Source organism: Dendrobates tinctorius, unplaced genomic scaffold (assembly GCF_039654945.1).
Source record: "Dendrobates tinctorius isolate UK_male_01 unplaced genomic scaffold, ASM3965494v1 ptg000158l, whole genome shotgun sequence".
Classification (NCBI taxonomy): domain Eukaryota; kingdom Metazoa; phylum Chordata; class Amphibia; order Anura; family Dendrobatidae; genus Dendrobates; species Dendrobates tinctorius.
The window spans coordinates 28,526,870-28,541,416 of record NW_027361825.1 but is presented as its reverse complement, the minus strand read 5'-3'; the positions used below and the strand labels follow the sequence as shown (position 1 = coordinate 28,541,416).

At 44.9% G+C, this 14,547-nt stretch overlaps 1 long non-coding RNA gene across 1 annotated transcript in view; it reads left to right on the top strand.

Moving 5' to 3' along the window:
• The window catches only part of LOC141052021 (uncharacterized), a 104,201-nt gene that overhangs the window by 73,881 nt on the left and 15,773 nt on the right, over positions 1-14,547 (top strand). The gene's annotated exons all lie outside the window — the stretch shown is intronic.

The window sequence follows — 14,547 nt, the reverse complement described above, 5'->3', positions numbered from 1 at the left end:
TTGACATTAGTTAAGCAAATGTCATAATTACAGTGTAGATATACTGGTTATACAGTATACTATCTAGCTTTCAGTTGCATCAGTCCCAACAAGATTGCAGCAGGGGGTAACAAATCCCCCCTGGGAGCTTGTTAGCAGAATAAAGGTTGCTCTTTATGGCAGTCTGTATTTAGCCAAAGGAGCAGCAGGCAGAGACATGTCATAAAACCAGCAGCATGTTAATAAGCTTGTAGAGTAGCTCCATCCCCTAAGGGTAAGTGCACACAATGGATTTAAGATACCAGTATAATCTCTACATTTTTTAAGCAGAAAATATTTCAGGAAAACACCGGCAGTATTTTATTTAAAGCATCTTCTTTGGCATCTTTTTGTGTTGACTTTTCCACCAAAGCCTTTTTTTAAAATTATATAAACTAGTGAGCAGCTTCCAAACTGGCTGAAAAATGGTCAGATTATTTGTTTAAGCTGCTTTAAATCATTCCAGAGCCTGATGTGATTAAAAAGGAGCTAGGAAAGACTGAATAAATGCACTATAAGTTGGTTGGTCTTTGCAGTGCATATTTTTGCTTCTTTTGGCATTTATTAGAACCTATAGAAGAAAATATTAGGTAGAGTCCACCAGAAAATGACGACCTTTGCACATAACCTTAACGGGTAAATGTCTCTCATCTATTAATGGATTACTCTGAATCAACTGTCCTTTGCACAACATGCATGGTAGGGATCAACAACCTAAGATTGTGAGTATAAGTACCTTAAGAAATGATTGCGGTATTCCTGAGGTTCTGATCTGAAGGATATTCCCCAAGAAGGGCAGAGGTGTAGGTCCTGGAGGTAGGTCCTTCTGTTTGACTCTACCCCACCAATTAATGAGATAAATGAAAAGAGTAGGGGCAGCACGGTGGCTCAGTGGTTAGTCCTTGGTGGGATTCAGGCTGCAGCGCTGGAGTCCTGGGTTCGAATCCCACCAAGGACAACATCTGCAAGGAGTTTGTATGTTCTCCCTGTGTTTGCGTGGGTTTCCTCCAGGCACTCCGGTTTCCTCCCACACTCCAAAGACATACTGATAGGGAATTTAGATTGTGTGCCCCATTGGGGACAGTGATGAAAATATGTGCAAAACTGTAAAGCGCTGCGGAATATGTAAACTGTAAAGAGCTGCGGAATATGTTAGCGCTATATAAAAATAAAGATTATAATTAGGCTGGGGTCACACTAACCGACGCAAAATACGGTCAGTATTTTACATGCGTAATACGGATGAATGACCCCCTAAACAGTGCTCCGTATGTCATCCGTAATCAAGGTGTGGTCGCGTATTTTGCGCATGTAAGCATCCGTATGGCAAGATTTTCTCGCTGGCTTGCAAAATGGACATATAATGGAGCCCTATGACAGGGTTTCTAAACAGAAACCAAAGAATAGATATAGACACATAGAATGCATATATATATATGTATTCTATGTGTCTATATCTATTCTTTCGTTTCTTTATTAAAACTGTCAGTGTGAGTTTACTGTATAGCGCACTGAATTGCCGGCTTTGCTAAAAGACACCGGGTGCGTATTTCTCGCAAGTCACATGTGTGGTCCGTGTGTAATGCGTATTTTTTGCGCACCGTATTTTTTGCGCACCCATAGACTTGCATTGGCGTACTACGGGCGTAGTATGCTGACAATCGCAGCATGCTGCGATTGCCACGGAGCGTAGAATACGGATGAGAAATATACGGCTGGTGCGAGGTACCCCATAGAGAATCATTGGTCCGTGTCTAATGCGGGCTTTTAGCGCCTCTCACTCGGCCGTATTCCTCGCCAGTGTGACCCCGGCCTTAGAGTGACTCCAGTAGCCGGAAGAAGCATTGATGAGATGTTCAGCGCCATCCTGAGCCACAGCCTCTACAGCTCCATCTGTATTGTGTCCTATGTATTTATATTTGTGCAAGAACAGGGTAGCATTCCCACACGTAATCAGTGAGAACAGGTTGGGCGAGTGTAAAGTGCAGTTACAGCTGAATTGCACAATATTTTCAGTCTTGCTGAGAGGGAAGTCTCATTTTGGTATGATTTTCAGAGTGCTTTTGTAATCAGACCATGTATCCACCACTCTCACACCACACACTGTGATGGGGGAATACTGCATCTGGATCCGCCCTCCTCCCCCGTTCTTTGGCTACTAACCACATTTTCTGATTACTGAGTCCATTTGAAAAAAAAATCATATATAATTTTGACTTTACCAAAATAAACACAATTATCTAAACCAAAATAGTAATACTACGATAGCCTGGATTTTTGAATTGGTTGCAGAAAACTCAATATGAATTATGTCTTAAACTGATAAACAGGAGAAAAGGTGGAAAGAAACTAATGGGAAGATCAATCGAGAAACAAGCACAACTCCTGCTTGCTACCGGACGGTGTGCTCCTGCTTGATTTAAGGTTCGGGCCAACAGCATGATTGTGCCCTTGACCCAAACAATGCATTCTCCAATGGTGCACCTGAACATGTAAGAAGATGAGTCAAGACGGAGTCAGCGGAGTATGGTGTCCTTTAAGGCAAGAACTATCGGGGCTGTCACCACTGTTGGCAGGAGATTTCCTCTGAAAGGGAGAGACCTTTCTGTAAGACAGCAGGGGGCAGGGGGTACAAAAGGAGACCTGAGCATGGGAATGGAGCAGACTTGGCAGGAAGGTGACAGGAGACGGTTAACTCCCTCTCAGCTGCTGATACTGGCAACTCCACTTTTCCCAGACCCCCGTGTGCTGACCTTGAGACTCCCTGTGACGCCATTAAGTTACCGTCTGTACCTGTACTGTTGGATACCCCTGTTCTACCCAACAACCACTTAGAGACTACTCAGAGAGACCATGGGCTGTTGCGGCTTGTACATGTGCTCACGACCCGTGCCCGGCGCCATTTCTGGAGCATCTTCATAAAGGACTGTTTCCATTTTCCAGCGCACCCAAGCCAAGCAGGACTGCATCAATCAGTACTGTCGGGTGTCAGTGTTACTCGTTTCTTTGTAGCAGAGCCAGAGACTTTGTTCATCATTTGAGATGCCACCAGGAGATTTACCAGCCTTCCCCTTGCCAGAACTGCAACCGATAAGTTTCACGTTTATTTTGTATATTCTTTCACTGATTGCCTTTACCTCCCTGCGTGGAATATTGCTTGTTATTGATTGTTCAGTAAATCTTTGTTAACCCCTTCTCTGTCTCCGGTTACTCACTGCATCCCACAAACTGTGTTCTCTTACAAACACACAGGGACACTGAAGCTAGCAAGGTCCAGTGAAGTTGACCAACTTTGCAGAAGAACTTGCAAACTCAAGAGCAAAAAAGGTTATAAGCCTTGCTCTCATTGTCTTCAAGACCGGCCACCTCGGATAGACTGGATCACTGGCCGGTAACCCGCATAATGAGTGAGCAATAAAATTAAAAATCCCTTCATTATCGAGAACAGAGATGATTTTTGCTAGAAAGTAAATTGCAAAGTTGCTTGTTTTTACAATCACTTTGCAATTTTAAACATTTGTGATTGTGTTGCAAACTCCTTAAAGGGAACCTGTCAGCAGGATTGAGCACAGTAACCTACAGACACTGTGAGGTCGGCGCCTTTAGACTGATTAAACTGATACATTGGTTGATTAAATCTGTCTTGAGGTTCATGTGGTGCCTTGATTAGGTATGCATCTGTATAGCTTCAAGTTCTGACTGGTCACAGTTAATTTTTTTATGGTATACATTAATTCATACAAAAAAAAATCAGTCTGAAAATGGCACTCCGATTGCTCCTGCTGCACAGGCGCTGGTGGTACCATCTTGGAGGAGGAGTTTGTTTTCTCTAGCATTATGGCACCACCTGCGCAGTAGCAGCTATCAAATCGCCGATAGCTGGTACTGCGCAGGCGCCGCCATTTTTACATAGTTATTAAGGTTGAAGGAAGACTTTAAAGAGAATCTGTCACCCCTTTTTTGAGATATCATATAATGATATCATTCAATTGTGTGTCACATAAGGATTCTCTTAGTACTTTTGCTTCCCCCTGACCCCGCACCTTTCATGCATAAATACCTTTTTAATATCGGTTCAGATGTATGTGAACTGCTGCTGTCCGGTCCGCTGGGTGGGGCTTATTCACCTGCTCCCCCCTCCCTGTCTTGCTCTATGCATTTCTTCTTGTGTAGAGCAAGACAGGGAGGGGGGGAGCAGTTGAATAAGCCCCACCCATCGGACCGGACCGTGGCAGTTTACATACATCTGAACCGATATAAACAAGGTATTTATGCATGAAAGGTGCGGGGTCAGGGGGAAGCAAAAGTACTAAGAGAATCCTTATATGACACACAATTGAATGATATCATCATATGATATCTCAAAAAAGGGGTGACAGATTCCCTTTAAATCCATGAAGTTCAACCCATATCTTATCCTAACTTGCCCTAACATGTTGATCCAGAGGAAGGCAAAAAAAACCCATGTAGACTGATTTTTTTAGGAATTAATGTATACCATAAAAAATAATTAACTGCACATTACACATGCGATCAGGCCACAGCAAAGGCACCGGCACATGCCTAGGGCTGTTAATTTTTTTTTCAATATACAGGGTGGGCCATTTATATGGATATACCTAAATGGGAATGGTTGGTGATATCAACTTCCTGTTTGTGGCACATTAGTATATGGGAGGGGGAAAACTTTTCAAGATGGAAGGTGACCATGGTGGCCATTTTGAAGTCAGCCATTTTGGATCCAACTTTATTTTTTTCAATGGAAAGAGGGTCATGTGACACATCTAACTTATTGAGAATTTCACAAGAAAAACAATGTTGTGCTTGGTTTTAACATAACTTTATTCTTTCATGAGTTATTTACAAGTTTATGACCACTTATAAAATGTGTTCAAAGTGCCCATTGTGTTGGATTGTCAATGCATCCCCCTTCTCCCGCTCTTGACACACTGATAGCAACACTGCAAACAGTTGATATTACCGACCATTCCTATTTTATTTAGTTGTATCCATATAAATGGCCCACCTTGTATATAATATTGCTTAGGTAAACTAGGGGGCAGGTCAGTGAGGGATCAGTGGCCTGACAGCAGTCTTCATTATGAATAGCTAATCAGAGCACCACATGAAGCCCCCCCAAAGGCTGTCCAGGTGCACGAGCATATCATTAACTCAAAACTGAAAATAAAGATTACACAACAACCACAAGATGGATTTCATCACACGTGATCATTGTCAGTATAACAGCGCCACACTGACACTATTTGTAGGTTACTCAACACAATCCTGATGACAAGTTCCCTTTAAGGGTTTATTTTACAGCTATGCACTTGGTTTACTTGTTTTCTAGTGGAGCTGAATTCTCACACTAGAAGGCAGTGCTATCAGGCTAAGTACACACTCGCTTTTGGCAAGAGTAGGGTGGGCTGCGTACTTCCTCCCTTAAGCCCCACCTACTTCCACACATCTTCCCTAAAGGTCGGCCTAGTTCCGCATGCGTCCTGCGTACCTATCTTTAACATTGGGTATGCAGGGACATGCGTTGTATGTGGATGCATCCCCATGCATCATTTTGACGTGCCCACCGGCCGCACGGGAATGCAACATGTTCCAATAACGCAAACAGAATTCTGCAATGTTTTATCGATACCAAGACCTGCTGGAGCGTCACTAGGTGCCATCACATTTAGGCTACGTTTACAAGACTATTTGTTATGCTAATCACACTCTGATCAGGTTATGACCAGAGTGTTTTCCAATTTTCTCAGATGTGGAGACAAAAAGAAAAAAAGGTTCTCCATCTTTTCATCTTCTCCATTCAGTGATCCAAGTGTGGTTCAATCCCACATACGTAAATGGACTGCCACCGTATTATCAGAGGCAAATCGCGCGTGCCGCGATGTTTCCTCTGAACAAATTGGACAATGTGCACTGCCCCATACAATACAGTACATGGGGACAAGTGCTAGCTGTCAAAACTATGAATAGCACTCGTCCCTTACTCTGTTCATGGCATTGGTAATGCAGGAGCCAACATTACCGGCTGGGGCGGACATACCATCGGTGCAGCAGAACAGGGGCCCAAAGGAGAGACGGCCCAATCAGCTGCTGAAACTTCTTGATGCATTCAAGAGCAGCATCAAAACTAAGTGGAGGGGAGGGGGCCGTACCTGAGTCATTTGCAGACAGAGGGTGGAGGACGCTCTGCTACACTCTGCAAATGACACTGGATGGGTGCCGCTCCTCTACATTTAGTTTTGATGCTGCCTCTAGTTTTGTGAAGCAGGAGGCTCACAGCAGGGCCCTGTGTGGGGAGGGGAGCTCTGTGTCTCCTGGATACCAGTCACAGCACACAGACTCCTATTATGTGGATCTGCAGAATGTGGGTGAGAGGGGGTTGCTAGGAAGACAGAGACACAAATGCTTAGAGGCGCAATGTACCATAAAAACTACCCTATATCCACTGTAAGGCATCTGCAGAGGCCTTTTATACAGTTACAAGCACTGTGAATACAAACACCTGGGCCATGCACAGAGCAAACAAGTTGGTACGACAGTGTTCACACCATCAAAAGACTGAAACACAGTATAACAAATATGTAAAAATACTCTGTTGTAAAAAATATATATATAACAAAAAACAGCAAGTGCTAGTAAAAAGATGATAACAAAACAGCAGTACTAAACCTGTCCATGTGAATAGTACCTATATGAGCAGGATTCAGAAAGGTAATGTCCGATGTGGACATGCTATGTAAACCAATTGAATACCAATTATTCAATTAAAGGGATATTTACAAGGGATAAAGTTTATAAAGTTTGTAATAAAGTGTTCGTGACGCCACCTGTGGCATTCGGTCAGGGGACCGACGCTGCTATGCAGATTCTCTGGGATGGTGACAGGGCAGTAGAGATGGCTTAGCTCTCCACAGGTAGAGCTGTAACCCAGGGCAGCTTGGATGTAGATGATAAAGGTGATGTTTGTAGATATGATGTAGGGCAGGCGATGCAGGAATGATCAGAGGACAGAAGTGAGGTGCAGTTCCAGAGCTTTACTCACTGTTCTGGTGCACAGATGCCCACTTGGCGCTGTGTCCTCCAGTTGAGGGGTCCAGCAAAGTCCCAGGTAGATGAGAATACACCTTTCCAGGACTCCTTTCAGTATATGCCTCTCCTTGCCGGCTTTTTGCCACTCCTACCCCAACACCTCACACTCAGTGTCCCAGGCCAGCAGCCGTGGACCTTGTTGGGTAATGTACTCTCTGCATTCCCTTGTTCCTCTATGGCTACCTTACTGGCGATGATAACTGTGGCTTGTGGCTGCAACACCTAAAGGTGCCTCTGCCTCCGGCTTGCTAGTTGAGTCTGATGACTTCTCCACTAGGCTAGAGGGCCAGCACCCCCATGCAACCTGGTGTCTCCAATACTGGAATGGGCTCCATGAGTGGCATCCGCACTTCCCATGCCCCTAAGACCCCTTCTGCTCTCTGGGAGCTTCCATCTGTCTGTTCCTTTCTGCAGCTCCTCCTGACAGGGAGCTGCTTCACTACATGTCTCTTTACTTTCCTTCCACTCTCAGACTCTTCTAGGAGCTTCCGTCTGTCTCTCCCTTTCAGCTTTCTATTTGCAGCTCCTCATAGAATCATAGAATCGTAGAGTTGGAAGGGACCTCCTGGGCCATCTGGTCCAATCCCCTGCTCAAAGCAGGATTTGCTAAATCATCCCAGTCAGATGTCTGTCCAGCCTCTGTTTGAAGACTTCCATTGAAGGAGAACTCACCACTTCTCGTGGCAGCCTGTTCCACTCATTGATCACTCTAACTGTCAAAAAGTTTTTTCTAATATCTAATCTGTGTCTCCTCCCATTCAGTTTCATCCCATTGCTTCTAGTCTTTCCTTGTGCAAATGAGAATAAAGTTGATCCTTCTACAATGTGACAGCCCTTTAGATATTTGTAGACAGCTATTAAGTCTCCTCTCAGTCTTCTCTTTTGCAAACTAAACAATCCCAAATCCTGCAACCTTTCCTCATAAGACAGGGTTTGCAGACTGGTCACCATTCTGGTCGCTCTTTTCTGAACTTGCTCCAGTTTGTTGATGTCTTTTTTAAAATGTGGTGCCCAAAACTGGACACAATATTCCAGATGAGGTCTGACCAAAGAGGAGTAGAGGGAAATAATGACTTCACGTGATCTAGACTGTATGCTTCTGTTAATACATCCTAGAATTGCATTTGCCTTTTTTGCTGCTGCATCACACTATTGACTCATATTCAGTCTGTGATCTATTAGTATACCCAAGTCTTTTTCACATGTGCTGTCACTTAGCCCTATTCCTCCCATTCTATATATGCTTTTTTCATTTTTATTGCCCAGATGTAGTACTTTGCATTTCTCCCTGTTAAAAACCATTCTGTTAGTTGCTGCCCACTTCTCCAGTTTATTTAAATCTTTTTGAATCCTCTCTCTCTTCTCTAGTATTAGCTATCCCTCCTAGCTTTGTGTCATCAGCAAATTTAATCAGTTTACCCTCAATTCCTTCATCTAAATCGTTGATAAAGATGTTGATGTCTGCTTACTTTCACTTTCTCCTCATGCCTCACTCTCTCTGCACTGTTCTGTCCCGCTCTCTAAGCTCCTCCTCTTTTCCTACCATCTCCACCCACTCTCCCAACACCCTTTACTACCCAGCCAGGGATAAGACCATTCTCCCCTAGGGTACGTCCAGGGTGCCCTGCTGCTATAGTCTGTGTTGGGTGCAGGTGTTCTGTGAGGTGCTCCCTTCTTACCTGAGAGTGGGGTACCACACCTCTGGGTGAGGTGCAGTACCTCTGTTGCAACTGAGCCCTCAGGGGCACCACAGTATTGCTACATGAGTAAATGTATTACCACCTATAATTAATGGTACTGCTACGCAATTACATGTATTACCATTTCCTTCAATATGTACATATCATATTATGTTCTTTCATACTATGTATTGTATTCAAGTAAATTATAGGGAGAGTGTAGTGTCCGCTATTGGCCACTAGATGGGGGGCATCCTAGTGGGTATATTTGTAACTAAGGAACTAGTATAGCTAACGGTTAAATATAGGAGGGGCTGCTGTGTAATAAGCGAGTGTAAGTGTTAGGTTAAGCCAGAGGGCGAGGGATGCCCAAACCGTCCAGGCCCCGGACACCACAACAGCCACGCAACGTTGAAGGAGTAAAGCCCAGTCATCAAACACAACAGGACATCACAGCAGTGGACATATACAGTTGGGGAGCCAACAGTGGCTCCAGTATATGCCATCTCATCGCATGGGCAGAAAAACTCAGGGCCGGGGCAAACCTACAGATGCAGTGAGTCTGAACAGAATGCATGTGGTGCAAGTGCAGGGAACAGCACAGAAGGGCAGATCACTCTCCCAGTGGCTTCTCACTCTGGGAAATAATGATCTTGCATCTGGGGTGAAACAGACCAAGGGAAGCATATCTGTAGCAAAGCTGTGTAGAGAGGATGCTGAGGAATCGTCAGGGAAGGTCCGACCCGGGCCGGCGCCTTGTGACCACGAGAGTAGCACAGGGAAAGAAAAGAAAAATTGTTTTGCTAAGCCTGTTGTAAAGACTTTGGATGTGCTGTGTAAAGAACCCAGTAAAGATGTTCTTGCTAAAGTTGAAATGGACTGTGTCTCAGTTAATGTAAATCCACCTCTAGAGGTTCCCCCGCGACATAGGGAAAATCCTGAAGGAGCTGGATCTGGAGACACAGGTATGCTGACTGGTGGATGTTATTTTTCTGTGAGGGAAGGCCAAGACACTAAAGCTCAGGTGTCATTGGCTACAGTCCTGGAGGAACCTTACACAAACACAGGGAGAACATACAAACTCCTTGCAGATGTCCTGGGTGGGATTTGAACCACGGAGTCCATCGTTGCAAGGCTGCAGTGCTATCCACTGAGCCACTGTGCTGCCTAGACATGGTCATGTCAACTACATCATGGAATTGCATTGGTTAATGTGCTGTTTGTATGGCTTTTTATGTACAAACGCATGATGCCCCCATCTTTGGCTTTTTGTCTTTTTTTAAATCCAACATGATCTGAAAGTGGTGTTTTTTATGGTGGTGATTACTATGTACAATAATAATGTATAAATGTGCATATTTTATTATATTGTGCTTCATGTGAATATACTTGTTAGAGCTCCCTTACACATCCGTTTTGTCTCTCATGTGAGAGAACTGGATCACACTCAGATGACAGTGAGCTCAAACTTTGTCAGAGTGTCTGAGTGTCATCTGAGTGGGAGCCGATTCTCTTGCATGAGAGAATCATATGTCAGATGTGGAGAAGACAGAGAACTTATTTTCTTCATCTTCTCCATATTCTTTGTGCGCGTACTTCGGACTGCGCTCAGCTGACATAAGAGTGTTGTTTGATGTTTCCCATGCACCCATATAATTTTTTTGTGCGTGTGGTTGATTAGAAAAATGCCCACAGTCATGAATGCCCACAAGAAAGTTGCCCACATGGAAATTTGTCCACACAGAATATTGCCCACAGAAAAAAGCCCACAGACAAGCATGCCCAGAGGAAAATTGCCCACAGAAAAAAGTCCACAGCCATGAATGCCCAGAGGAAAATTGCCCATAAAGAAAGTTGCCACACAGAAAATTGCTCAGATGGAAAATTGTCCACACAGAAAACTGCCAACTCAGAAAGTTGCCCATGCGGAAAACTGTCCACAATAAAAATTGCCCATATGGACAAAATAACATTTATCACCTTTCTCGTTGACCTGTAATATGTAGTATAGCTCCAAAGCTTGTATACACTGTGACCACGGCTGTACAAGCATGTGCTCAATTTTCCATGTGTGAATACAGCCTTAGCCCTCTTTAACCCCTTCATGCTGCTGCCATTTTTCATTTTTGCATTTCTGCCTTTTTCTCCCCTTGTACTCAGAGCCATAACTCTTTTATTTTTCTGTCCAAATTGACATGTGAGGGCTTGTTTCATGAGGGACAGGTTGTACTTTTCAATTACATCACTTATTTTGCCACATAGTGTACTGGAAAATGGGAACAAAATTCAGAGTACAGTAAAATTATGGAAAAACCGCAAATCTAACACTGGATTTTTGGAATTGCTTTTATGTTGTACATTTTGTGGTAAAAGTGACCATGCAATATGATTCTCCTCATCAAAGTGATTATGACAACACCCAACATGTCCAGTTTTATTAATTATTTTAGTGGTGAAAAACAAATCTGAAGTTTGCAAAAAAAAATATTTTTTGGGGTTGGGAAACAATTTTAAGAGTCCCGTAACATTTTTATTTTTCTGCCAATAGAGCTGTCTGATAGCTTATTTTTTGTCGGGTGAGACGACTGTAAGGCTGAGTTCACACGTGGCTTTTTTTCGCATTTCCTCGGCGGTTTTAACCGCGCGATTTTGCCGCGAAAACGCGAAAAATAAGCATCCCATGCATTCCTATGGGATTCCGCAATGCTGTACTAATGCTGCGGTTTTTACCGCAGCGGAATCGCTTCGCGGTAAAAACCGCAGCATGCTCATTAATTTGCGGAATCGCGGTGATCCCGCACCCATAGGAATGCATTGTTCCGCTTACTTTCCGCATGTGGCTGTGCCCACCATGCGGAAAGTAAGCAGAACATTTGCGGATGGTACCCACGGTCCGGAGGAGAGGAGACTGTTCTCTGGGCTCTGGGTACCATATCCCTGCAAAAAATAGAATTTAAAAATAAAAAATATTGTTATTCTCACCCTTCGACGTCCCACGCAGCCTTCCCGCTTCACTTCACGCTCTCGTTCCCAGTAATCCTTTGCGAAAATGCCCGCGATGGCGTCCGTTCTCGCGGGATCGCGAAGTCTCGCGGTCATTCGCGCGACGTCATTGCGAATTACCGTGAGACATCGCGATCCCGCGAGAACTGACGTCATCGCGGGCATTTTCGCAAAGGATTACTGGGAACGGATGCGCAGGACGCCGGAGGGTGAGAATAACTATTTTTTTTTTTTTTTTACATTCTATCTTTACTATTGATGCCGCATAGGCAGCCTCAGTAGTAAAAAGTTGGTCACACTTGTCAAACACTATGTTTGACGAGTGTGACCAACCTGTCAATCAGTTCTCCAAGCGATGCTACAGATCGCTTGGAGAACGCTAGCATTTTGCAAGCTAAATACGCTTGCAAAATGCTAGTTTTTCCGCGGGAAAATCGCGGGAATTTAAAATGCGATTTTCCCGCGGACTGGAATTCCGGAATTCTCGCGGTAATTTCCGCGAGAGTTCCGGTGTGTGTGCACTTAGCCTAAGGAGGTCAAGGGTCTTGCCCTGTGTATAGTAACATTATTGTGTTTTATCTGTGTGTTGTATGAATGTTGTGTGTGTGTGTGTTTGCGTCCACACGTTAGTTAGTTGTAGTATTAGAAAAGGACCACTAGATGGGAGCACTGAGCTCATCTAGTGAGAAGACTGTTAGGAGGGAACTTGAGAGGCGTGGCTAGTGAGAGACAGAAAAGGAGATAGTTTTTCCTCCATGAGTCAGTTGAGCCGGGGTAGCTTCACTGGACAGAAGTGAACACAGCGAATGCCTACAGCAGTAGCCAGTACGTAGTGGTACTGGAGGCCCTGCAGTTAGAGACTGGGAACTGTAGAACTAAGGAGACAGAAGAAGGAGTCTCCGTGGTCAAGTCAGCTAGCAAGTGTTAGGAGTCAGATTTCAGCCATTACTAGGCAGGAATCTAGACCCTCACATGCTGCAGTCTCCTGCTCTTTGTCTACTGCAAAGGCGATTGCAGAGGAGATTGCTTCACAGCAACTCTCTCAGGAGGCTAAGGCCTCTTTCACACTTCAGTTATTTGCATCAGTTACAATCTGCCAAAAAGGCAGACAAATGGATCCGTTCTCAACTGACATGAACGGATGGCACAGGATCCGTTTTTAGACGGATCCTGAAAATGAGGAATTTTAAAGGAAACGCTGGCCGAGAGAGAGAGAGAGAGAGTTTTTTTTTTGTCCGGCACCCAGACAGATTTTGAGGTTAATTCAGTGTCTGGAGGATCCGCCGGGCAAAAAAACGTTGCAAGCTCCGTTTACAAATCTTTGAGGATGTTGACGGACACTAACATTGTGGCGGATCCTTAAAAAAAGGATGAAACGGACGGCAATCAGTCAGGATCCGCCAATAATGAAAGTCAATGGGGAAAAAACGGATCCGCAAAGAAAAATGGCGGATCCGTTTTTTTTCACAATTGGCGGATCTTGACTGATTGTCAAAAACGGAAGTGTGAAAGAGGCCTAAGTCCTTCGTTCCTTCCTCTGAGCATGCTCATGGGACGATCGGCCATTGGAGTTCAGGAGTCAGGTGCTCAGGTCCTGCTCCAGATTCCATTGGCTCAGCTCAGAGATCTGGAAACCTTTGGAAGGTCCCGTTTGCTATAAAAAGCACGCATGGCTGTTCCGCCATGCGCTAGTATATTCATATTTGCTGTGTGTATGGATGAATGGACTGGTGAATGACTCATTTGAAACCCCCTTCCTTGGATATTACGGCTGTGTGTGGGAATGAGTTATAGCCAGTAGTCAGCGCCAGCGTGCCATTGCTCCATTATTGCACCTGCTAGCGTCTAACATCACCCTTACGTTACTGCGGTGTTACCTTGCGGCAAGTCTCACGCCGCGCTGCTGTTGCAGCTATTGTTTGCGTCTTCAGTTGCAGCGCAGTTTTCCACGAGAGTTTACGGTAGGTCCTGGCAGAGTGAGTGCCATTTTTTAACCACTCCGGTGACCATATACCGCTCGTGCACCGCTGAGTCCCTGTGTTCTGAACAGGCTCTGCATTGTTATATTTTCTTTATTGGCTCTGTGCATTTAACAGAGATTCCTTTGTGCATCTGGGTGCCATCTAAACCCTGTGCACACTACCGCCAGATTGCTCTGCGTCACTTAGCTGCGGTTTCTCGATCTACCGCACGGTGGACCCCGAGTGGCGAAAGCACTTTATTTATATTTTTATTTAGTGCCTTCCACCACTCCTAACATAATACTAGCGCCAGAGTCTGGCTAGTGATGGCAGAACAGCAGCAACTTCTGCAGTGTGTATGACAGCTCGAGGGTCGCTTGGCTACTCTTGAGAGGCTCTTGCAGCGTCACAAGCCACTGATGCTGCTGTACAGGCACTCACAGACGCGGTAGGTCATATGCCCATGTCCACCCTTGCGCCGACAGTTACCCGCCTCCCGTTGCCTGATAAATATTCTGGTGATGGCGCCTCCTGCAGGGCTTTCATCAGCCAGTGCTCAATCCACCTAGAGCTGCTGGCTGCGCAATTCCCTACAGAACGGGCCAAGGTGGCCTTTATTATTTCCCTTCTGTCGGGCAAGGTGCTGGAATGGGCTATGCCTTTATGGGAGCATGGTGACCCTGATATTCGGACCACTGCCCACTTGTTAACAGCCATCAAGCAAGTTTTTCTCGGTCCACGGGTCACACACGACACCTCTCTACAGTTGCTTGCCTTGT